This window comes from Neophocaena asiaeorientalis, unplaced genomic scaffold (assembly GCF_003031525.2).
Source record: "Neophocaena asiaeorientalis asiaeorientalis breed wild unplaced genomic scaffold, Neophocaena_asiaeorientalis_V1.1 scaffold26, whole genome shotgun sequence".
NCBI lineage: Eukaryota > Metazoa > Chordata > Mammalia > Artiodactyla > Phocoenidae > Neophocaena > Neophocaena asiaeorientalis.
In genome coordinates this window covers 10,909,725-10,934,466 of record NW_020173108.1, presented here as the reverse complement: position 1 = coordinate 10,934,466, position 24,742 = coordinate 10,909,725, and the positions used below count along the sequence as shown (strand labels likewise).

Genomic DNA, 24,742 nt, shown 5'->3' with positions numbered 1-24,742 from the left:
GCACCACCAGGGAAGCCCCAGCAATACATTTCTAAATAAACAGCAAGTGGCAAAAATCAGAAGGAAATTTTAATTGAATAGTAATTAAAGTAAAACATCAAAATTTATGAGATACAGTTAAGCAGTTCTCAAAGGGACATTTATAACTTTAAATGCCAATATCAGAAAAGAAGAAAGTTACAAAGTGAATCATCTAACTTACCACCTTAAGAAGGTTAAAAAAACATCAGATTATACCCAAAGCAAGTAGAGAAAAGGAAGCAATAAAGAACAGAAATCCATGACTGACAAACATGGAGAAAATTAGCAGATCCAAAAGTTGGTTCTTTAAAAGACTAATAAAACAGAAACCATACGTGAAGATTAATGAAGAAAAAATAAAATTAGTAATAGCAGAATTGAATTAGTGGCTATTACTACAAAATGTTCATATAATGGAATATTGTAAGCAACTTTATGCTAGTAAATTAGACAATAAAGTGAAAACATTTCTTGGAAAAAAGAGACTCAAAAGCAGTTTGGCCCCAAACATGGAGTCTTGTAGCCCAGGTCTTACCTGAATCAGGATGAGGGAGTGGTGGGTCCACGTGGGGCTGTTGGCTGCACCCCTGCTTGTGGCCTATCTGCACATCCCGCCCCGCCAGCTCTCCCCTGCTCTTCACTCATGGAAGTCATCAGGCAATTTTTTTACCTACAAGGGACTGCGTATCTTCTCCCAAGACTCTGTGGGTGTGGTTGGAAGTCCAGAGATAGTTGTGCTTTTACACAGCTTTCCAGCGTCCAGCTGTGACTGGTACAAGATTTGGGAAGGTCTGACCCTCAGGTTTCATCAAGTGATTGCCCTTGATTTCCTAGCCTTTGCTTCAGTGACAAACCGAGACCACATCACTATTCCATATTCGAGCAGGCCAGCATCGTGGAGGTTCTTTTGCGGCATCTGGGGCTCCCGAACCGTAGGATCAACCTGTTGTCTCACGACTATGGGGATATCGTTGCTCAGGAGCTTCTCTATAGGTTCAAGCAGAATCGACCTGGTCGACTTACCATCAAGAGTCTCTGTCTGTCGAATGGAGGTATATTTCTTGAGACTCACCATCCTCTCCTTCTCCGAAAGCTTCTCAAAGATGGAGGCCGGCTGTCACCCATCCTCACGCGACTGATGAACTTCTTCGTATTCTCTCGAGGTCTCACCCCGGTCTTTGGGCCATACACCCAACCCTCTGAGAGTGAACTGTGGGGCATGTGGGCAGGGATACACAACAATGACGGGAACTTGGTTATCGACAGTCTCTTGCAGTACATCAATCAAAGGAAGAAGTTTAGAAGACACTGTGTGGGAGCTCTTGCCTCTGTATCTATTCCCATTCATTTTATCTATGGACCACTGGATCCAGTGAATCCCTATCCAGAGTTTTTGGAGCTGTACAGGAAAATGCTGCCGCGGTCCACAGTGTCAATTCTGGATGACCACATTAGCCACTGTCCACAGATATAGAGGATCCCATGGGCTTCTTGAATGCATATATGGGCTTCATCAACTCCTTCTGAGCTGGAAAGAGTAGCTTCCCTGTATTACCTCCCCTATTCCCTTATCTGTTGTGTATTCCACTTAGCAAGAAACACCCATAAGAGGTCCTGGCCACCAAACACTATTCTCTCACAAAAGTCTGCCTGACTCACACTGGTGAACAGCATATAGCCAGCAGAAGCTCTAACGGTGACCTAATAGTCCACCTCCCATTCCTTTGACGTCTGATCAAGTGTATGGACTTGCCTTTGTCTTTGTGTTATTAGCAAAGTCTGATAGGCACTACTACTCACTGATGCAGAAAGATAGACAGACATTCTTTTGCATAAAAGTCTTTGAAACACTTCTGTGGACTTTTCTGAAATATTTAGATATGCTAATTTCTGGCCCTGATTGGAATTATCTAAAGGTGCCACCTTCACCTCGCCTTGAATGGCTTTAATTCTCTAAGTGACACAGCTTCAAGTGAGAATGAGTCTCCCTTGTTATAACTTTGGATTTAGTTTCTTTAGCTGCTTCTAACTGTAGTCATTTTGTTAGACTTTGGTTTCAATAATGCAGTATTCTAAGTATACTTTAATACTATGATTTACCTACACATATTATGTATGTATTTTATAAGGACACTAAACCAGCAGACACTTATCTAGCAGAGTAGTTTAACCTCATTAAACATGTTTCATTTCTGAGTAAACTGAACTAAAGCCAAGCTATTTACAGAATTTCCTAAAATCACAGAACCTTAAGGACAGTAGTCTCTGTGCCAGAGATTTACTGTTATTTGCTGTTAGAACTGGTCTTTCCAGCTAATAACAGTCGGACTCGTCATACCTCAATGCTTAGAAGCATGTCCCTCCTGAGCCAGAGTGGAGAGGAGGGGATCATTGTACAGTCCAAGTTACCAGGCTGAATATGTACCGATTGCTTAACTTCTCGTTGGTTGTCCCAGAGAGGTTTCCTCATGTAGCTCAGCAATTCCTGTACTTTACAGATGAGAAAGTTCCAGAAACTTTAAGAACAAAGTCTGAAAGTTCTATGAGCAAATGGTGCTGAATACTTTTTTTTTAAGCCACAGTTTCATTGTCTTAGTTAAAACAGGATTATTAAGTGGTGATTTTAAATTCTTTTTTCTTTATTAGCAACTTCAAGTATAACAACTGGAATAAGTGTTTATTTTCTATTAATAAAAATGAATTTTGACCAAAAAAAAACAGTTTGTATTTTTAAAAAACTGACAAAAGAGGAAATAGAAAGATCTGACAAGCCCAACTATAAAAGAAATTGAATTTATAATCAAAAATATTTTCAAAAAGAAATCCTGGCTTATTTTGGCAATTTCTATTAAGCATTTAAGGAAGATGAAATCACTCTCACACAAAATATTTCAGAAAATAGCAGAGGAAGGAATTCTTTTCATCTTGTTTTTTGAGGACAATATAGCCCTGAAAGCAAAGAATGACAAGGTATGATAAGAATAGAAAATCAGAACTCCTGGTTTCGGTTCTGACATGAAAGAGCTTAGAAGTCATCACTCCCACCCTTAAAAACAAGAAAAAAAGATAAATAAATTGAAAATCAAAAACTTTTCTTAGACCCCTCGGAGAAATGAGGCAACAGGACAAGCTGCCACCACAAATCTGGAGAGACAGACAAGTTCAGAGAGCCACAACTGAAGTTGGCTTTCCTAGAGCAAAAGCCATAACATGATAGGAGCACTAAATGGTAATTTTGATGAATTGCTAGAACCTGAGAGAAAACTAGTTTGAGAAACTCCTTGAGGCTGCAATCTTAGGAGGGGCTTGCACTTCTACTCCAGGAGCCCCACCAGATTCTCACAGTGAGGAGCCAAGAAAGATGTTCTCTTGGCTCTGGCAGGGCAGGGAGAGGTAGAGTAACCATTATGAAATATGCCCAAAGTGTTCTCCGTAACAAATGCCTACTCTCCAATGAGAAAGACTTTACCAGAGCCTTATTCCACCTGGGAGAGGGACTTTTCTCTGATTCTAGCGTAGAGATGAGAACTCTATGAAAGAATCAAAAGGAAATGGTAGCATCAAAAACACTATAACAGAAATGAGAAATGCCTTTGATGGATTCATCGGTAGACTGGACACAGCTGAGGAAAGAATCAGTGAGCTTGAATATAGATTAATAAAACTTTCCAGACTGAAATGCAAAGAGAAAAAAGAATGAAAAAAGAATCAGAAAAGAACATCCAAGAACTGTGGGAGAAATTCAAATGGTACAACATATGCGTATTCAAAATACCAGGAGGAGAATAAAGAATAGAGCAAAATAAATATTTCCATAATGGCCAGGAACTTTAGAAAGTTAATAAAATAGGCCAAACCACAGATCCAGGAAGCTCTGGGGTTACCAAGAAGGAAAAGTACCATAAAATATACATTTTGGTGTATCGTTCTCAAACTGCAGGAGACCAAGGACAAAAAGCAAATCCTGAAAGAAACCAGAGTTGGGGCAGGGTTTGGCAGGAACTTTCCCAAAGAGAAACAAAGATAAGAATTTCAGCAGACTTCGCATCACAAATCATACAAGCAAGAAGGGAATGGAATGAAACATTTAAAGTATTGAAGGGGGGAAGAAAAACACCAATTATTCTTCAAAAGTGAAGGAAAAATTGAGATTTTTTTAGATGAACAAAAACTGAGGGAACTTATCAACAACAGAACTTCCCTGAAATAACTGTTAAAAGAAGTTCTTCAAGGAGAAAAAAATATATAGATCAGAAATGTGGATCTACATAAAGAAAGGAACACTGGAGAAGGAAAAAATAAAGATAAAACAAGATCTCTTAGTTTTCTTAATCTTAATTGATCTAAAATAGTTCTATTTTATTTAAAGGAATGCAATGAATGCATGGTATATGCATAAGTGAAATGAATGACAATAATGTCATAAGGGATGAGATGGAGGAATTAGAAATACTCTAAGATCTCTGCAGTACTTGTGAAGTGCTATATGTTATTTGATGGTAGACTTAGGTTAGTTAATTTATACTGCAACCTCTAGGACAACCACTAACATCTTTTTAAAAGAAACATTAAAATGGAAAGAGAGAAGATGAAATGGAATCAAATGAAATGCTTAGTTAAAACCAGAAAAGGCAGGAAAAGAGGGAAAAATAAAATTACAGGGCAATAATCTATCAAAAATAGACACAAAGATAAACAAAATATAGCAAATAGAATACAACAAAATATAAAAAGGTTAATCACAAGTGGGATTTACTAAACAAAGCTATTTCAACATTTGAAAATTAGTATAAATCACCACATTAATAGACTTAAAAAGTAAAATGTAATCATCTCAATCAATACAGAAAAAAGCAGTTGACAAATTTCAGCAGCTGTTCATAATAAAAATTTTCAGCAAATTAAAAAATGATAGGAACTTCTCTATTTGATTAAAAAACTTTACAGCTAGCCTCATACTAGTTCTTTATTAGTTATGGACTACAAAGGGTTAAATAACTAAATAAAATGAAGAGAAAAACATAGCCGTCAAATCTTCTCTCATTCTTAAATCCAGGTTCATTCAAGAGAAATTCAAGCTAAATAACATCTCAATAAAATTGGAGTGAACTTATAACTCCAATTATAACTTATAACTCAGATATATTTTCTACTTAGTTTTACCCTTCCTCATAAATTTGTTATAAAACTGAAATTTATCAAAAATTACTGTTGCATTTCTGAAGGTAAAATAGTAATACAAAATCTGTCAGAAACAATGTAATAACTACAACAATTGTGAGGAAAAACAAATATTTTCTAATTATCCATTTCTTTTGAATGAAATTGTTAAGTGCAGTGAGATCTGGGAATGAAGAGAAATCATAAATTTTACTCTTAGATCTGCAGCAACTCATTTGTGTGAATAAATTATATAACTTCTAAGTTTCTTGATTTAATTCATGTAAAGTATTTTATTAATTATATATACTTAACAGAAAAGTTCTAACATTTTATTAACCATGTATTGGACTGTCATACAAACATATACCCCAAGACAAAAAAAAAAATGGTAGGAAGCTTTGTTATCTATAACACATAATGACTAGGCTTCATAGAATATAAACTTAGAGGGACTCAAGTACACTTCAAAAGATCATAAAACACTGAACTCTGATTTTCAAATTGTTTAATAATAAGAAGATACTTTTGACATATTTTATGCCATTTGGCACTCCGTGATATTTCAAAATACCTCACCTTTAAGTTTCAGAAGATTTCAACATGAAAGTCTTCTAGAAAGCTAGGCTTTATAGAAGTAATTCTCAGCATACTGATTTGGAATCAACAAAAACAGTTTGCAAATAACAGTTACTTCAAGGCCAACCCAGTTCATAAAATCTTCATTTCTGAGAGCTGCTGAAGCGAAAATGTTCTGAACTATGATGTTGTTGTGTTAGTGTACACAAAGCCTGGTCTCTGATCTTTGTTTCATAGCCGGTATTTAGAAACCATTTGAACAACGCAACGATATTCTCTGTTGTAAAGTAAAATAAAAATTTCATCAAATATATCTATTTACTGGTATGGTTGTGCTAACATACTTTTCCAAAGCTAATTAACAAACCTCTGATGACTAACTCAGTTCAGGCTATATAAATTCATGCCTTGGTATAGTCTGTATATATTAAATGGTGGGAGATAGTTTCTTCACTGAGTTTAGAAAAAACTTAAATTTTAATCCATGTAAAATAAAGGCAGATAATCTGATTTGACATATCTTGAGAAGCCTGGAGGCTAGAAGAACCCCACTGGGCCAGTAGATGATTAGTTAATAAAGAGAAAGCAGCCTGACACCAAGGTGAGCAGTAATTAAACCTGTAGTGAAATTCTCTAATAGAATTCAATAAAGTGGCACATTGTTAGCAGAACAGTGTTTCTTCAAATGGCATTGATGGGTAAACCTCAAAGTGAGCAGAGATTCTGTTCAAGGAAAAATGCAGATGCTTCTTCTATGAATTTACTGCTCCCTGGGTCATGTTCTGTACAGGCAGTATATCGGATATTCAGTGTGTTTGATTTCCACTGCTTTTCATAATTGATGCAAAGAGAAAGTATTGAGTTATATCTTCAGTTCATTCTTTTATTTTTCATTGCAACGATGGGTTTGATTTGGTTTTGTGGATGTAGGGGTGGAAAAACTTTCCCTTCTCTTCTAGGTTCTTTGGCTGGTCTAATAAATTGATATAAGACAGATTAACAGGAGAAAAAAACAAAAGTTTCATAACATGGGTACTTCCAGTATATATGGAAGAGACCCAGGAAAAATGAGTAACTCTCTAAAATGGCTGAAGCCATCACTTTAAATATTATCTTCAGCTGAAGACAAAAGAAGATGTTGCGGTTGGGGAGTCAGTTATGGGAGGTGAGCAGGAAAAGCACAGTAACCAAACATACGGTTATGCAGATTTGTCATTGCCTTCTCCACTGGTAAGTTTCTAAAGATTTAGTCATCCTTCTCTTCCCAGTACAGCCAGGGAAATACCAGTACAAGTGGCGATTTCCCTTATAAATCTAAATTTTCCTTTTTCTTAGAAAAGGAAAACTTAAATGCAGTTTCCAGAGCTTTTCTGTATGCTGTTTCTTAAAAATAATCAGCCTAAAGTAATCAACATGCTAAAGAGGCGTATTTTGGGTTATATATTTTTCTCCCCTGAAGTGCTAAAATCTAGAATTCCAAAGGTGAATAAAACAAAGCCGTTGTCATAAAGGGCCTTGAATATCACAGTCAATCCAGAAGTATAAATACATTTCAAAGTATAAAGGCCTACAGGGAGAAAACCCCTCACTCAGCCTGAGAGTGTAAGGAAAATAGAGAGAGATGACCTTGAGGAGGAGTCTTAAAGGAAGACTAGATATTTGTCAGATAGGGAAAGGCATTTCAGGCACAGGGAACTGAATGTGAAAAAAGTATGAAGTTACAAAAATTAATGACAGTTCATGAAGCCATAACGCTGTTAGCTTGGCTTGTGGGCGGTTGAACACAGGCAAATGCAGGTAAACCCAAGAGGTAAGAAAGGACCAAATTGTGAATAGCTTTGACTGTTGATGTAAACTTGTTCCCATGGACGACTGAAAAATAGAGTGTTCCTCAACTGAGCAGGGGAAGAAAAGAACATGATTGGAAAGGAACATGATTGCAGGTTTTTATGGCTCCCAGGAAGCAATGAATTACTCTTTTCAGACTCACACTTACTTGCAAGGTGCCTGAGCTCAGTAAAGAAGGAAAAAATATATAAATATTTCACAATCATAAAACGGTGAAATATTTATGTAAATAATGAAGATGGAGAAATGGGGTGAGACAGGAAGATGAGAGACCAGTTAAAACTGTCCAGTCTGGTTCTGATAAAATAAGGGTCAGGACTAAGAAGCAGCAGTGGGGAGAAAGCAAGGAGAAATGAGGAGGTTTGCAATAAAACAAACATGTCTTGATGGTAAGCTGGAGGGAGAACATGAAGAGGAAATTGTCAAAGATGACGACTAGTTTTTTGCTTTGGGAGAAGAGGTTTAATGGCATTTTTAAGCATCACTGAGAATTTAAGGGGAAAAACAGTATTAAATTTATAGGGTGCAGGGCTTCCCTGGTGGCGCAGTGGTTGAGGGTCCTCCTGCCGATGCAGGGGACACGGGTTCGTGTCCCAGTCCGGGAGGATCTCTTATGCCGCGGAGCGGCTGGGCCCGTGAGCCATGGCCGCTGAGCCTGCGCGTCCGGAGCCTGTGCTCCGCAATGGGAGAGGCCACAACAGTGAGAGGCCTGCATACCAAAAAAAAATTTATAGGGTGCATGGAGAAGTCTGGACAGGGGCTTCCCAAAAGACATTTTTGAAAGGAAAAATTGTCAAAACCCCTGCCTCCTGTTTTCTTTTGTCTTGTCTTATCATTTTCACTAATCATCTGTATCCAGACTGCACTTATAAAATTCTTTCAGGTGTCCTTTTGGTCATCTGACTTCTTCTTGCAAATATCATGTGTTTGTTTTCATATATTCTGTATCTTTCAAAAACTGAACACTGAATTTTCTAGAATAGAAAACAGAAGGTTAAGCAAGCTTGTTTCTCATGATAGCACGTTAAACCCTGCAGGAATATATCAAAATTAGCGTAAGATTACTGAGCTACTTTATCCGCCAAATAAATAAGTAAGTAAGTAAGTATGCCCATGTTCCCATGTTTAGAAGAAGTGTGGGCTCAGTGGATTGCAAGGCTATCCCCTGAAGTAGAAATAAACCTCTGGAGAGATCTTTTCTGCTAACCAAAGGTGAAACCAGAGACATTTCTGCCCCTTAAGAGGCTTCAGAAGCTAAAAGGGATTGGAACAGAAGGTGAAGGACAGTGTGACAGATGGGAGTCCTCCATTTTCCTCTAGAGAAAATTCTGCTATGTGCCCCTCACACCATCCTCCATGCCTCTCAGGACCCAAAAAAGCTTCAAAATCTATTAAGAAAGATTTCTTATTTCAGCTGAATGAAAGAGCTCAGCATTAATTGAAATATAAGAGTTAAGGTATGTACTTAGCCCTATGATTTTTTGTGTGTGTGCTGATATAATAATGATGATGTAATACCATCTGGAATAAAGACAAAGGTTACATCAAGTTGAAAATTATATTCCTAAGCCTTACTTATGGTAACAGGTTCAAGCAAGTTCTCAATTGTCATTAGTAGCTCTTGATCTGAGGATTCTTTGGCTCGTCAGCAAATGCCGTGCTTCTTCCAAATAGCTCACTTCCATTCCTCTGCTCAGGCCCCAGGCTCTCACACAGAGGCTTCCTAATGACCTGCAGCCCAATCTTAAACTCACCACATCGCTGCAGTATGTCATATTCCATCAGGAGCTACTGTGCAAATAACATATTTCCATTTTTAAAGTCTGAAAAATGTCACAAAAAGCTTTTGGCATTTACATGACTCAGTCTTACACCCTCTAATTCTCTCTGCAGCTCATTTCTTATGTTCGATACATATCCACCACAGGAAACCAGGAATAACGATTACAGGAAAAGCTGAAGTTCGACGGCCCAGCCATTAGCATTCAGAAGTCTAAAGAATAGGGATTTAAATGGCACTATCGACAGTTATTTCTTACATAACGAAAATCAGGGCTGTCAACATGTGAGACATTAAAAAATATTCAGTAATTTTAGTTATAGCCCGTAGGGTTTTTTAATGCATTCCTGAGAACTAGCAAAAATCTACAAAGATGTGCACCAAGAGGACCTAATAGATCAGAGGAGTGAAATTACATTCAATGTGGGTAAAACAGCTTGCTGTATGTTCTCTAACTACTGATCTTATCTCTCATAAGCATGCCCCATGCTTCGTTTAATGTTGGACCACACTCATTGAGAGAGGAAATTCACGCTTGCATTTTATGAGGCTCACATGCAAAATCCACATTGTTTCCATTTCTTCTGTCTCACTTTACATAGATTGGGCTTTTATCTTTCTGCTGAATAACATTTGTTGTTTTATTTTCCACTGCTTAATATACAAGGGCTTACCAAAGGAAATGGAGAGACCAGTGGCAGGTCTGTTTTAGCCCCCAGGAAGAGATTCAAATACACTCTGAAAATCTGCTTATTCAAATTTGGTTACATTGCATGCATGACCCCAGTGGGAAAAATGTGCACGATTCATAACTGCTCATTGTTGAATTGTCCGAAGTTAGGTAAAATAGCACAAGTTCCCGAATAGTATCATGATATGCTATGTGTGCAGCACAGCAACACAAGCTAAGCAACAAACAACTTTTATTTTCTTTTTAAAAGCACAACTGCCATGCCACAGCTGTCTACAACCCAGATCTTTAATTCATTGATTGATTCTCATATAACTGATTGGCTAATTGTTAAGATGTACAAGTGACTAAACAACTGACCTTCATAATTTGATTTTGTCTGCAAAACTATTCAGCTAGCTGGAGTCACCTACAGAACAAGCAGTTTGTCTTCTACTGGTACTTTCCCTGCAAAAATAAAAGCTGATCACAAGCATGGCAAATATCTATTATGGAAGAAGCATCATTTCTTTCACCTTTATGTATCTTCCTAGGTCAACATGAAGGATAGGGTTCTTGGATGATACCTTTACACTAGATTGTTAACTTAATCATTAACATATTTCCAAGTCAGTCTAAATTTTTAAATTAAAATCAGGCTCTAGTAAGGCAGTTTCGTAGAAGACTCAAGCAGAAGATTCAGGACAGAAGGACTCAAGCAGATTTTCACTAATGTGATGATCAGACTAAATACCTTTGATATAAACAACTGTATTTCAAATAACTGTGTGTGCATTTATAATAAATACCAATTGGCTAGAGTACTGCCAGATGGCTTTTTTATTCAAATTCATCCTGACTTGCTTCTGAAAAAATTTACTTTATAACCGATAGACCTTGTATAAGGTTTTGCCTCAATAGTAACAGCTCAGTTGTGATACTGATGCCGTTACACAGTTGCCTCAATTAGAAGACACACTAAGGGCTATGTTAAAAGGTCATCATGAAAGCAGTGAATACATCTCCATCATATATATATATATATATGTGTGTGTGTGTGTATATATATATACACACACACATATATGTATATTTATATGTATGATAATTTATATTTTAAATTAAATTTTAGGTTCAGAGATATTTTAAGAACCTATTTTATCCTGGTGGGAAATGATTTAAGGGAAACAAGCGCTGAGAATTTCCTATGTTCCACCCCCTAACTCTTCAAAGAATAATCTCCCCCATTGGTTGACATTCTTTTCCTATTTAATAAATATGTACTGAATGTCTTCCATATTCTCACTCCCTGATGGGAGCAGAGATGTTTACAAGAATACTTAAGCCTTCAAAGTAGCTTTCTAATATTCATTCACTAATCCATGCATTCATTCAGCAAATATTTATTGTATATTATGAAGCAGATACTGTGATGCTGATAAAGAAATAAAAAATGGACTCTGCATATGGAGTTGACATTGTAACTGGGGAGACCAACACACCCACAGATATTTAGTATGTGCACATTATGTTAAGTGCCAGTTACAGTATGTGCCAGATACCCTAGCAACGTAATGAGAAAATGGACTCATTCTCCAATGGAGGTAGTAGAAATATGGTTTGGTAAGAGAGAAGGGGCTTAGAAAGCTTTGCAGAGGGGGTGACATTTAACAGAGGCCATCCAAAGTGAGTGGGTCCCCAGGGTGGAGTGGGCAGCATGGTCACCCAGAGCAAATGGAAGAGCATGAAGAAGGGCAGAGGTTGCAAGTGCATCAGAGGAGTGTGGGTCCTCCAGTTTCTTGAGCTTGGGAACAGAAGTGTGTGAGTTATAGTTATTGCAGCATATTCCCTTCCATTCAAAGCAGAAGTTATAAACTTGCGCGCTTTGGACCATTTCTGGCCCTGACACGTTATGCTTGACCTATGCAGTGTTTGAATTCATGGACAAAATTTAAACATGGGAGGAATTCACAAAAATCCACATTTCAAGCTTCTTTTGTAAAAGTATGTTTTTAGCAAAACTGGACTATAATGTCTATTTGGAAATAATCTGCTGCAGACATGCAATGATAGCCCCCATTCTAGAAGCCTCTCTTTTAGTTTTACTACAGTTCTCAGTAGGCCAGCTTCACTCATTAATGTTACTTGACAGGCTTTAGCTGGTGTTTTATTTGAGATGCCTGGTTTAAGGTTGTAATACTTCTGAAAAGGCAGTTGACCCTGGGAGGAAAAAAGTGGAATGTCTCTCTGAACTGTTAATCAGTCACTTGTCATTATTCTTCAGGTGTAAATGAAGGTTTGGAGAGCAACCTAGAATAGAGGAATAAAAAGCAGAGCACAAGGTCAGTAAGCGTCAGAGTGTTTGGTTTTGTGGAGAACTTGGTGGACTTGGAAAAGAATAAAGGAAGGAGAACTTTACAGTTTCATGCTTTTACCATGGTTAATTAAAATATAAATATTTACTTCAAACTAGGAACCCACTATGAGAATTTGAGTTAAAACACTGACCTTTTCTTAATTCTTGACTATGCTTATTTATTTCTAGATAGTGTCCCTATTTGCAAGCCTATGATTTTTTTGTGTGTGTGTGGTACACGGGCCTCTCACTGTTGTGGCCTCTCCCGTTGCGGAGCACAGGCTCCGGACACGCAGGCTCAGCGGCCATGGCTCACGGGCCTAGCCGCTCCACGGCATGTGGGATCTTCCCAGACCGGGGCATGAACCCGTGTTCCCTGCATCGGCAAGCGGACTCAACCACTGCGCCACCAGGGAAGCCCAAGCCTATGATTTTTAATGGTTAAAATTCTAAGTCTGTCTCAGGGATCTCCTGAAAAGTTACTGGACCTATGCCCACTGACTGAATTCCAGTCATGGACATTATCCCCAGGTAATTAAAATGTTCACTTAGAAAAAAAAAAAAAGCCAAGTATCACATAACATTGTTAACCTTCTTCTCAGATAAGGTACTCAGTGTCAGAATTATCTGTACTGCCTTGGGGCTTTTTTGAAGAGTGAATATCATTGCACACACTGTCAGCATACACCATGTAGGAATAATTATCATCATTAACCTGAGTCTTATTAAGCTTCCTTCTTATTAATATGTATTGCCATTCACTGTAAGTGCTAAGTTGTGGCAGAAAAACAAAAGAGAGAGCTGAATAAAGATGGCATTCCAGGCTTCAGTTACATTATTAAAATATTTAGAAAGTGAAGCTAATGAGTTCACCTTTCTTCTCAAAACATACAGATTCCCAAATGCTCCTAACCTTTGAAAGAACATGTCAGTTGAATATATAAGAGGAGGGAAGAGGGTGTTTGAAAAGAGCCAGACATCATGTATTGTTCATTCACAGAAGACAATGGATAAAGTCATTGATTTGATCAAAATGCTTGCGAATTACTGAATTCCACTTTCCAAATGTAACATTTGGAAACCGTATGCTTGGAACCTGCAAACCAAAACCAGATGAAACATTTGCACTAGCTTTTTCTATCACACCTTTAAAGAGTTCCCAAACTCTAGGGGACAGCTCCTATAGAGGAAAGTGCTGGACTTAACAAGTAGGGAATTACTCTGCAAAGTCAGGGCTGACGATGGAGCTGGGCCATGGAATGGACAGAGGTGTCATCCCTGGGTAAAGCAGTATGGCTAGGGCTCCCCAGTGTCAGGTTGTTTTGAACTACAAAGAATCAGGACTTTGAAAGGCAGTACATAAAATGAAATATAGACCCGCTCCAATGGAGAATATGGAAAATTAATGAAAAGATTCCAAACATTAAAACATTTCATGGCAAATAGAGGCATATTTCAAACAACCAAATTTGAAAGAAAAAGTTACACTTGGCTTCCATGGGCTACTCTGTCTTCCCATATATCTTCCAGATGCATTTGGAGGTACCAACCCTCATCTAAAACTTGTTCATGGACCTCATTTTTCTATTACATCTCCTGAGAAAGAGTGATAAGGCCAACTAAATGAACTGATGAAGATGTGGCTTTCCTCCTCTCATGAACCCACTATGCTTTACCCCCTCCTCTACCCTTTTACAGACCCACTCCCTGCCTATACACATCTACAGTTGTTCTAGATTCAGTTACAAGGTGGACTTAAGTTTTGTGGAACCTGAACCATATATAATTTCGGTAGTTGTCTTTCAGGAAAAGATTACAACATTATGATACAAAATTAGGTATAAACATGAATATTTATTTGGAATGAGAAAGAAAATCACAGCAAAATCAAAGCTAAAATATCTGGAAAATACTGCAATCATTACAAAATGTAGAAAAATAATACAGAAGACTTATTTAACGAACTCCTTGACACATTCCTATAATGCTTTTCTTTCATTTGGCTGCATATTCTTTGATCACTTCTTCAAATGACAACAGTTTTATAATATCTTTCTATAAAAAGAATAAAAATATAATTTAATCTTCCTAACATAATTGGTTGAATTTGTTTTTATTAGTAGTAATGAGATGCATAAAACATTAAACGTCAGCACAGACGTAATCACCATTCGTAGAACTGCTAGGAATTTGTGTCCTGTAACTCAGAAATTCTCATATATTCCATACTGCAAGAAGCCATCAAAAAATAAAAATAATGTAGGGTACATTTGAATTTCATAAAATGCATTACAGAGTATATTCAGGATAGGAGAGAACTTCTGTTTTGACTGAGTGCTGATGTTAATTGAATCCTCCACTTATAATTTAAAATATCTGAAATATTGTAGAAAATTGTAGAAATATTTTCTACAGACCAGCTTGTGTATTTATGTACGTTGGACCTTGTTTCTCATCTTCTACCATATATTTCTGGTGTTGACCATTGTAAGACCCATTCATATCATAATACAACCTCTGGCCCTGTCCCCCCATGGGAATCAGCCCAGTGGGCATTTGGAGTATTCCAGCTTTAACTGGGTAGCCAGTAGTTTAACTAACAATCAGGAGATTGAAACCATATGCCACTAAACCCAAGTTTAGTGTATCCACAAGTCAGCTTCTCCTTGGCCTGATCTGAGACATACCTCCCACCATTGCAGCCTCATCTGACAAAAAAGAAGTTGTGAATGAAGAGAAGCAATAGTGGACAGAAATACCATATATTACTTTAACCAACTTTATCTAATTCTGTGACTCTTTGGACACATTTCTAGGGTCTCTCCTGTTATCATGGAAGTGGAACTTAAGTTTCATTAACTTCAAGGTAAAGTTCCTTCCAACAGTTCAAAGATCTGGTAGAATTTTTATCTCTCAAAATTCCATTATTTAAGCATACAAATATGTGTGTAAAATGTTAAGATTTTTCAAATTAAAATAAAAGCATAAAATAAATAATTTTGTATACTCACATAGACAAATATACTTAATTGAGCAGTTAAAGTAAAGCCTTAAAGTCTGTAAAATGGGGGCTTCCCTGGTGGCGCAGTGGTTGAGAGTCCGCCTGCCGATGCAGGGGACACAGGTTCATGTTCCAGTCCAGGAAGATCCCACGTGCCGCGGAGCGGCTAGGCCCGTCAGCCATGGCTGCTGAGCCTGCGTGTCCGGAGCCTGTGCTCCGCAACGGGAGAGGTCACAACAGTGAGAGGCCCACGTACCGCAAAAAAAAATCTGTAAAATGTGGAGATGATATTAACTAACCTCAGTTCCAGCATCCCATGACCCTAGAAACTCAGGATCAGATCCAATTTATTGGTACTCAGCCATCATTTACTGCGTTTTGATTTTTGTTTTTTGCATAATTATCTCCATACTTTTAAATTATTTGCTAGCATGTAAACTCTTGTCTCTGCTTCCTACAGTTCTGAATGCATCCCTCTTTGGAGAGTTTTAAAACAAAATACATAATTCCTCCACCAAACCAGTGTAGAATGAATCAAATGTATAATATTAAAGAGGGAGGGCTTCCCTGGTGGCTCAGTGGTTGAGAGTCCGCCTACCGATGCAGGGGACACGGGTTCGTGCCCCAGTCCGGGAAGATCCCACCTGCCGCGGAGTGGCTGGGCCCGTGAGCCACGGCTGTTGAGCATGCGCGTCCGGAGCCTGTGCTCCGCAACGGGAGAGGCCACTTACTGAAAAAAAAAAAAAAAAAAAAAAAAAAGGCAAGTTCTCATTCTGCTGCTATTTGAAAAAAGCTGAAAAGTTGATTCATTTTTCTCCAAAAGAGGGAGGCAAGTTAAGAACTGAACTGCTAAACATAGAGACCAGCTGCCCACTTTACTCCTCCTATCTGGAACTGTTTGCAGATCTCCCTCCTATCTGGAACTCTTTGCAGATCTCCCTGTTTTTCTTTTCAGTCTTGGCCTTTATCTTCTTACTATAACAGTAGTTAAATAGCTGATTTCTCTTGACTGTGTTATCCAATTAATATAAGACTACTTCCAAACCAAATGGAACTAATGATTTAAAACTTCGAGGTTTTATTTTATTAGACCCTTGAAGTCATTGCTTTAACTAATCAGATACTTCAACATTGAATGGCCAACATGTGAATTGTACAGGGCAGAGCTGCAACACAGCAGCACCTTATTTCTACAAACAACCCTCTGTACTCTGCTACAAGTCTTCAGCATTGCCAGGGAATCATTGCTTTGAATGAAAATGCTGGAAAGACGAGGATGAGTGGGGAGGGGCAGGAATTTGTAAGGCAACATTTTATGTAAAAGATATGAAGCATTTAGCTGTTTATTCGATAATATTTTTATTTAGTAGGATCGAGATTACTCAAGCTGGCTAAATCTATTTCTTTTTCTCTACAACTTGGGTAGTCTCACAATTTAAGACTTCATGGAAATCTGGATAGTTACAGAGAAGTAAAGAGGTTCATATTTCTTGTATGTCAAGTAAGTCTGTGACCCAATTCTGAACAATTGAAAGGATAAAGAAGAAAGTTGAGGGAGGGAGAGTATGAGGGAGGAAAGGAGGAAGAGAAAAGGGAGGAAGGGAAGCATAGGAGAGAGGAAGGGAAGAAGAAAGGAAATCTAGAGAACAGAGAAGGCTTTCCAAAATCTGATGACACCATGAACCCTAAGGACAGCCTTCCTAGAGGAAACCCAATCCCAGAGCAAGTGTCTCAGAACGTCTGAATTACTAATAACATCCTAACTAGTTTTTTAGCGAGAAGAAACCATCAGATAAGAAATCTAAATATTTTCAGTTTTGAAAGGTTGAATTTCTTTGTGAGACATATTGTTATACAGAAATAATTTGACTCCGGTAAAAGTTTCATGTACAGCGACTTAATGTCATATCTTTTATTTACGTAGGCACTTTGCAATAGGAGATTGTATCTGACTGATGTCAAAATATCTGGTAAATTCAGTTAGCAACTTGAATTTGAATAAATAAATAATTTTGTCTATATATAGCAACTAAAAACTATATACGAGATTATTATCAAGCCAAAAGAAATATTTAAAAAGCCAAATATGTCAGAAGACTATTTAATCCAACTCCATATTACCAATTTTTTAGCTAGATATTTTGGTGTTAACTTAAAACCTCTGTGAACTAGGCTTAGGAGACATATTCATTCACCTTTAATGCATTCACTTTTTCAATATATCTAATTCATATTTATTCAACATATATATTCTCATATTTATTGAGTGCCTACTTACGACCAGCATTATTCTAGGAGGTGATTGAATTACATCAGTGAACAAAACTAACGTTTTAGCCCTCATGATCCTGTATTCCACCAAGATATTCTAGTTGTATCATATGAGAATTTTACTTCCAAAAATAGGAAGCATTTGAACATCATGTCATTTGTATTAATCAGACATTGGATGCATGAAACTTTGAAACAATGCTTATGTTTGACAAACCTATGTAAATAATGTATGCATCATTTTAAGGATTTCCTGACCAATGTAAAACAAGGAAAATGTGTGCTTTTTCAAGAGTAATAAAAGATTTTCAAGGTTAGTTTTGACAATATGCAATTTTCCAATTCTTGTTTTAGTCATTGACTTACATACTTAATCCTATGAGGAAGATCACACTCTCCTATAACTTTGGTACTAGAAACAAAGACTTAAGTTACTTGAGTACTGGGAAGATTGTTCTCATTGTTTTTAAAGATGAACGTGCTATTTTAGAGTACTAAAAGTACAGGGCATGAGACCAAGCCTTCACTTTCAGTACGGACACTAAGTGACCATTCACAAGGTGATTTCTGTGGTTCATTTTTTTAAAGTTTTACTTTCCCATTTAGGTTATTACAGAATATTGAGCAGAGTTCCCTGTGCTATATAGTAGATCCTTGTTGGTTATCTATTTTAAATATACTAGTGGGTATATGTTAATCCCAAACTCCCAATTTATCCCTCCCCCCACCACCTTTCCCGTTTGGTAACCATAAGTTTGTTTCAAAGTCTGTGAGTCTGTTTCTGTTTTGTAAATAAGTTCATTTGTATCAATTTTATTTTAGATTCTTCATATAAGCAATATCATATGATATTTGTCTTTCTCTGTCTAACTTCACTTAGTATGATAATCTACAGGTCCATTCATGTTGTGGTAAATGGCATTATTTCATTCTTTTTAACTGAGTAGTACTCCATTGTACATATGTACCACATCTTCTTTCTCCATTCATCTGTCGATGAACATTTAGGTTGCTTCCTTATCTTGACTATTGTAAACAGAATGGCAGTGAACATTGGGGTGTGTGTATCTTTTCAAACCATGGTTTTCACTGGATATATGCCCAGGAGTGGGATTGCTGGGTCATGTGGTAGCTCTACTTTTGTTTTTTTAAGAACCTCCATACTGTTCTCCATATTAACTGTACCAGTTGCCACCAACAGTGTAGGAGGTTCCCTTTTCTCCACACCCTTCCCAGCATTTTTAGTTTGTAGACTTTTTTGATGATGGCCATTCTGACTGTTGTGAGATAATATCTCGTAGTTTTGAACTGCATTTCTCTAATAATTAGTGATGAACATCTTTTCATGTGCCTCTTGGTCTTTGTATGTCTTCTTTGGAGAAATGTCTAATTAGGTCTTCTGCCTGTTGTTTGAATGGGTTGTTCAGTTTTTTGATATTGGGCTGCATGAGATGTTTGTAAAATTTGGAGATTAATCCCTTGTTGGTTGCATAGTTTGCAAATATTTTCTCCCATTCTGTAGGTTGTCATTTTGTTTTGTTTATGGTTTCCTTTGCTGTGCAAAAGCTTTTGAGTTTAATAGGTCACATTTGTTTACATTTGTTTTTATGTCCATTACTCTAGGAAATGGATCGAGAAGGATATTGCTGTGATTTATGTCAAAGAGTGTTCTGCCTACGTTTTCCTCTAAGAGTTTTATGGTGTCCAGCCTCACATTTAGGTCTTTAATCCATTTTGAGTTTATTTTTGTGTGTGGCGTTAGAGAATGATCTAATTTCATTCTTTTACATGTAGCTGTCCAGTTTCCCCAGCACCACTTATTAAAGAGGCTGTCTTTTCTCCATTGTATATTCTTGGTTTTTTTGGTCATAGATTAATTGATTGTAGGTTGTGGGCTTATCTCTGGGCTTTCTATCCTTTTCCATTTATCTATACGTCTGTTTTTGTGCCAGTGCCATACTGTTCTGATGACTGTAGCTTTGTAGTATAGCCAGAAGTCAGGGAGCATGATTCCTCCAGCTCCGTTTTTCTTTCTTAAGATTACTTTGGCTATTCGGGGTCTTTTGTGTCTCCATATATATTTTAAAATTTTTGTTCTAGTTCTATAAAAAATGCCATTGGTAATTTTATAGGGACTGCATTGAATCTATAGATTGCCTTGGGTTTAGTGTAGTCATTTTGACAATATTGATTCTTCCAATACATGAGCATGGTATATTTTTTCATCTGTTTGTGTCATCTTTGATTTCTTTTATCAGCATCTTATAGTTTTCTGAGTACAGGTCTTTTGCCTCCTTACATCGGTTTATCCCTAGGTATTTTATTTTTTTTGATGTGATGGTAAATGGGGTTGTTTCTTTAATTTCTGTTTCTGATCTTTTGTTGTTAGTGTATAGAAATTCAACAGATTTCTGTGTATTAATTTTGTATCCTGCAACTTTACCAAATTCATTGAAGAGCTCTAGTAGCTTTCTGGTAGCTCTTTAGGATTTTTTATGTATAGTATCATGTCATCTGCAAACAGTGACAGTTTTACTTCTTTTTTTCCAATTTGGATTCCTTTTATTTCTTTTCTTCTCTGATTCCCATGGCTAGGATTTCCAAAACTATGTCAAATAAAAGTAGCGAGAGTGGACATCCTTGTCTTGTTCCTGATCTTAAAGGAAATCTTTCAGCTTTTCAGTGTTGAGTATGATGTTAGCTGCAGGTTTGTCATGTATGGCCTTTATTATATTAAGTTATGTTACCTCTATGCCCACTCTCTGGAGAGTTTTCATCATTAATGGGTGTTGAATTTTGTGAAAACCTTTTTCTGCATCTACTGAGGTGATCATATGGTTTTTATTCTTCAATTTGTCAATGTGGTATATCACACTGATTGATTCGTGGATATTGAAAAATCCTTGCATCCTTGGGATAAATCCCACTTGATTGTGGTGTATGATCCTTTTAATGTATTGATGGATTCAATTTGCTAGTATTTTCTTGAGGATTTTTGCGTCTACGTTCATCAGCAATATTGGCCCATAACTTTCTCTTTTTTTGGTATCGTTGTTTGGTTTTGGTATCAGGGTGATGGTGGCCTCATAGAATGAGTTTGGGAGTGTTCCTTCTTCTGCAATTTTTTGGAATAGTTTCAGAAGCATAGGTTTTAGCTCTTCTCTAAATGTTTGATAGCATTCACCTGTGAAGCCATCTGGTCATGGAGTTTTGTTTGTTGAGAATTTTTTAATCACAGTTTCAATTTCAGTACTTGTGATTGGTCTGTTCATATTTTCTATTTTTTCCTGTTTCAATATGGGGAGATTGCATCTTTCAAAGAATTTGCGCATTTCTTCTAGGTTGTCCATTTTAGCTTGTAGTAGTCTCTTAAGATCCTTTGTATTTCTGTGGTGTCCCTTGTAACTTCTCCTTTTTCATTTCTAATTTTGTTGATTTGAACCCTCTCCCCCCACTTTTTTTAAGATGAGTCTGATTAACGGTTTATCAATTTTGTTTATCTTCTCAAAGAACCAGCTTTTAGTTTCATTGATCTTTGCTGTTGTTGTCTTCATCTCTGTTTCATTTATTTCTGCTCTGATCTTTATGATTTCTTTCCTTCTGCTAACTTTGGGGTTTTTTTGTCATCTTTCTCTAGTTGCTTTAGGTATAAGGTTAGGTTGTTTATTTGTGATTTTTCTAGTTTTCTGAGGTAAGATTGTATTGCTATAAACTTCCCTTTTAGAACTGCTTTTGCTGAGTCCCATAGGTTTTGGATCATTATATTTTTGTTTTTGTTTCTCTCTAGGTATATTTTGATTTCCTCTTTGATTTCTTCAGTGACCAATTGGCTGTTTAGTAGCATGTGTTTGTGTTTTTTACAGTTTTTTTCTTATAGTTGATTTCTAATCTCATAGTGTTGTCAGAAAAGATTCTTGATATGATTTCAGTTTTATTAAATTTAACAAGGCTTGCTTTGTTGCTCAGCATGTGATCAGTCCTGGAGAATGTTCCATGTGCACTTGAAAAGAAGTGTGTATTCTGCTGCTTTTTGGATGGAATGCTCCATAAATATCAATTAAGTCCATCTGGTCTAATGTGTCATTTAGGCCTATGTTCATGTATTGATATTCTATCTGGATGATCTGTCCATTGATGAAAGTGGAGTGTTAAAGTCCCTTGCTATTATTGTGTTACTGTTGATTTCTCCTTTCATGGCTGTTAGTATTTGCCTTATATATTGAGGTGCTCTTATGTAGGGTGCATATATATTTACAATTGTTTTATCTTCTTCTTGGATTGATTCCTTGATCATTACGTAGTGTCCTTTGTCTCTTGTAACACTTTGTATTTTAAAGTCTATTTTGTCTGAGTATTGCTACTCCAGCTTTCTTTTGATTTCCATTTGCATGGAATAACTTTTTTCACCCCCTCACTTTCAGTCTGTTTGTGATCCTAGATCTGAAATGGGTATCTTATAGACAGCATATATATAGGTCTTGTTTTTGTATCCATTTACAAGGTGATTTCTGTGCTTCTCATATATGTTAGTTTAGATTATCTATTTTAGCAGATATTTAAATTCAATTGAATACATTTGAATATCTTCAACAAATGACTTTTTTTTAAGATTTATTTACTATTTATTTGTTCTTATTTTTGGCTGCATTGTGTCTTAGTTATGGTACGTGGGATCTTCGCTGAGGCATGTGACATCTTTCGTTGTGTCACACAGGCTCTTCGTTGCAGCATGCGGGCTTCTCTGTAGTTGTGGCGTGTGGGTTTTTTTCTCTCTAGTTGTGGCACGCAGGCTTCAAGGCATATGGGCTCTGTAGTTGTGGCGTGCGACTTCCAGAGTGCGTGGGTTTTGTAGTTTGCAGCACGCAGGCTCTCTAGTTGAGGCACACGAGCTCAGTAGTTGTGGCACGTGGGCTTAGTTGCCCCGTGGCATGTGGGATCTTAATTCCCTGACCAGGGATCGAACCTGCGTCCCCTGCATTGTAAGACGGATTCTTTACCACTGGACCATCAGGGAAGTACCAACAAATGATTTATATTTGTGAAAAACCTCCTAAAACCCAATTGCATAGTTTGGACATCACCAAAGTAGCTTTCATAAGTATCTCATAATTATTCTAGATACATTATGGATTTTACATTTAAACTGGTTTTCATTTTAATGTGCTCCAAAATAAAATTTATATAATTGCTCTGTAATAAATACCTTCTTATTCATATCCAGTATTCAGAGAATGTTAATAGCTACAATTCAGTAGTCCTTTGAGTAGATGAAAATTAGATTTGTTTCATTCTCTTGATATTTTATAATAAAGCAACCAGTGGAGTTTTAAAAGCTAAACTTAGAGAGCAATTTGCAAAATTCTAAATTTTAAAAATTCCTGAAAGACATCATTACTTGTATAATATTGAATATTGGTAAGAAGAGCCCTAGGAAACCCTTGCAGAAACAAGACCAGGCGTCTAGCTCTTGAATACACCCTAGATTAAATATTTTACCCAGGATTGTTAAAGGTTTCTCATTTGATATTAATGAAGTCATAATACTTTCTTATTCTGTTTCACCATCTAGAATAGGACTAAAATTTTACCTACCCCCAAGAAATTGGCACTGATAAGTGAGAAAATCACCCAAGGCTCCCAAGGCAAACATTATACCCTGGAAATAAATTAAGCACATCTGGAAGCAACATTAAAACTCTTTTAGGCCACTTGGGTACAGCTGCAATCATTTGTTAGTAAACGATACTCTAGCAGTGTAGATGAATGCACTTTTAAGAAACCATTTTACTCCCAAAGAGAAATTGAAACCTTAGGAGATTCTCACTGAATATTCAAAATATAATGAGATTTAAGTCACATTTGGAATAAATCTGGTTTCTTTCATTTTCCAGTTCTGTACTGATACATTGTTTTTTGAGCATCAGCTCTACTTGGATTATCTTCAGAAATCACGAAGTTCATCTCTATTTTCATAACTTTTAATACCCAACACCAGAAGCTATATGAACCCTTGCTGTTTTCCATTGCTATTGGTTTTATGGTAATTATAGTTCAGGTAATCTGAGACATTCTTTGATTCTTTTTTAAAAAATATTTTGGATTGTTTTCACTGCTAATATTTCAGGCTCTCCATTTGAAGCCAGAGGATGCCCACTTAATTTGTCACAATTTAAAAAATAATAACTGGATAGACAAGTGAGTCACATCATTAAAATTGTTTTCAGTCCACTGACAAATGGATGACTGCAGGCATTGGGAAGATGTCTGGGCAGTTTCCTGTTGCTGCAGTGCTCTAGAGCAGAAAGAGTCCTAGGTTACTATGAAATTTATCAAGAAAGGAAAGGTACAGGGAGGCAAAATAGATCCAATTTCAGAACACTGATACCTTGAAACTGCTTCCAGCTTACCCTTAGGGTTTTCCTCATTTTTTCCTTCATTACAATAGCAAAGATAACATAGATAAAAGGACAAAAAATAATCCCAGCAAATTTATTCCAACTCTGAATGAGACTAATAGTCTAGAAGTGACCTTCTCACTCTCTTTTTTCTTATAAAAGATAGTCAAGTTATTTGATAGAATTAATGTGGAATGCTGCTTTTTATAAGCACATCTTATCAGAGCATATATTATTCAGTATGTTTTTGACAGTGTTCCATGTAGAAAAATAATGATAATTAGCTGTAGAAAATTATCACCTGTCTTACAGTACCCACTGTCATTGTTGTCTTCTGCTTGTCACTGGACTTTTAACTGAAAAACTTTCTTATGCCCTGTGAGTGACAGTTTTTAAATTAATAGCACCTTCACGTTTTTCAGGGAAGAGTACAGGAAGAGAAACACACCAGCATGTTTCTCACTGGGAAGCTGGACCATATTGTCATTCAAAAGGGAGAACTGCGGAACTTGCATGCCCTATAGGCCTCAAGAAATATGCCATTTCTCAGTTTCTAAGCCTTTACCGCTATAACTCACAGCTTAATGCAAGACACACACAGGCTTCTATACATGAAATTTGGCACAGTATCCTAAAATATTGAATTTGTCTCTTTTGTGCT

At 36.9% G+C, this 24,742-nt stretch overlaps 1 pseudogene; it reads left to right on the top strand.

Annotated features, from left to right (window-relative positions):
* The first annotated feature begins 566 nt into the window (after positions 1–566).
* Positions 567–1,611, top strand: LOC112398694 (mesoderm-specific transcript homolog protein pseudogene; annotated as a pseudogene).
* The last annotated feature ends 23,131 nt before the right edge of the window (positions 1,612–24,742 follow it).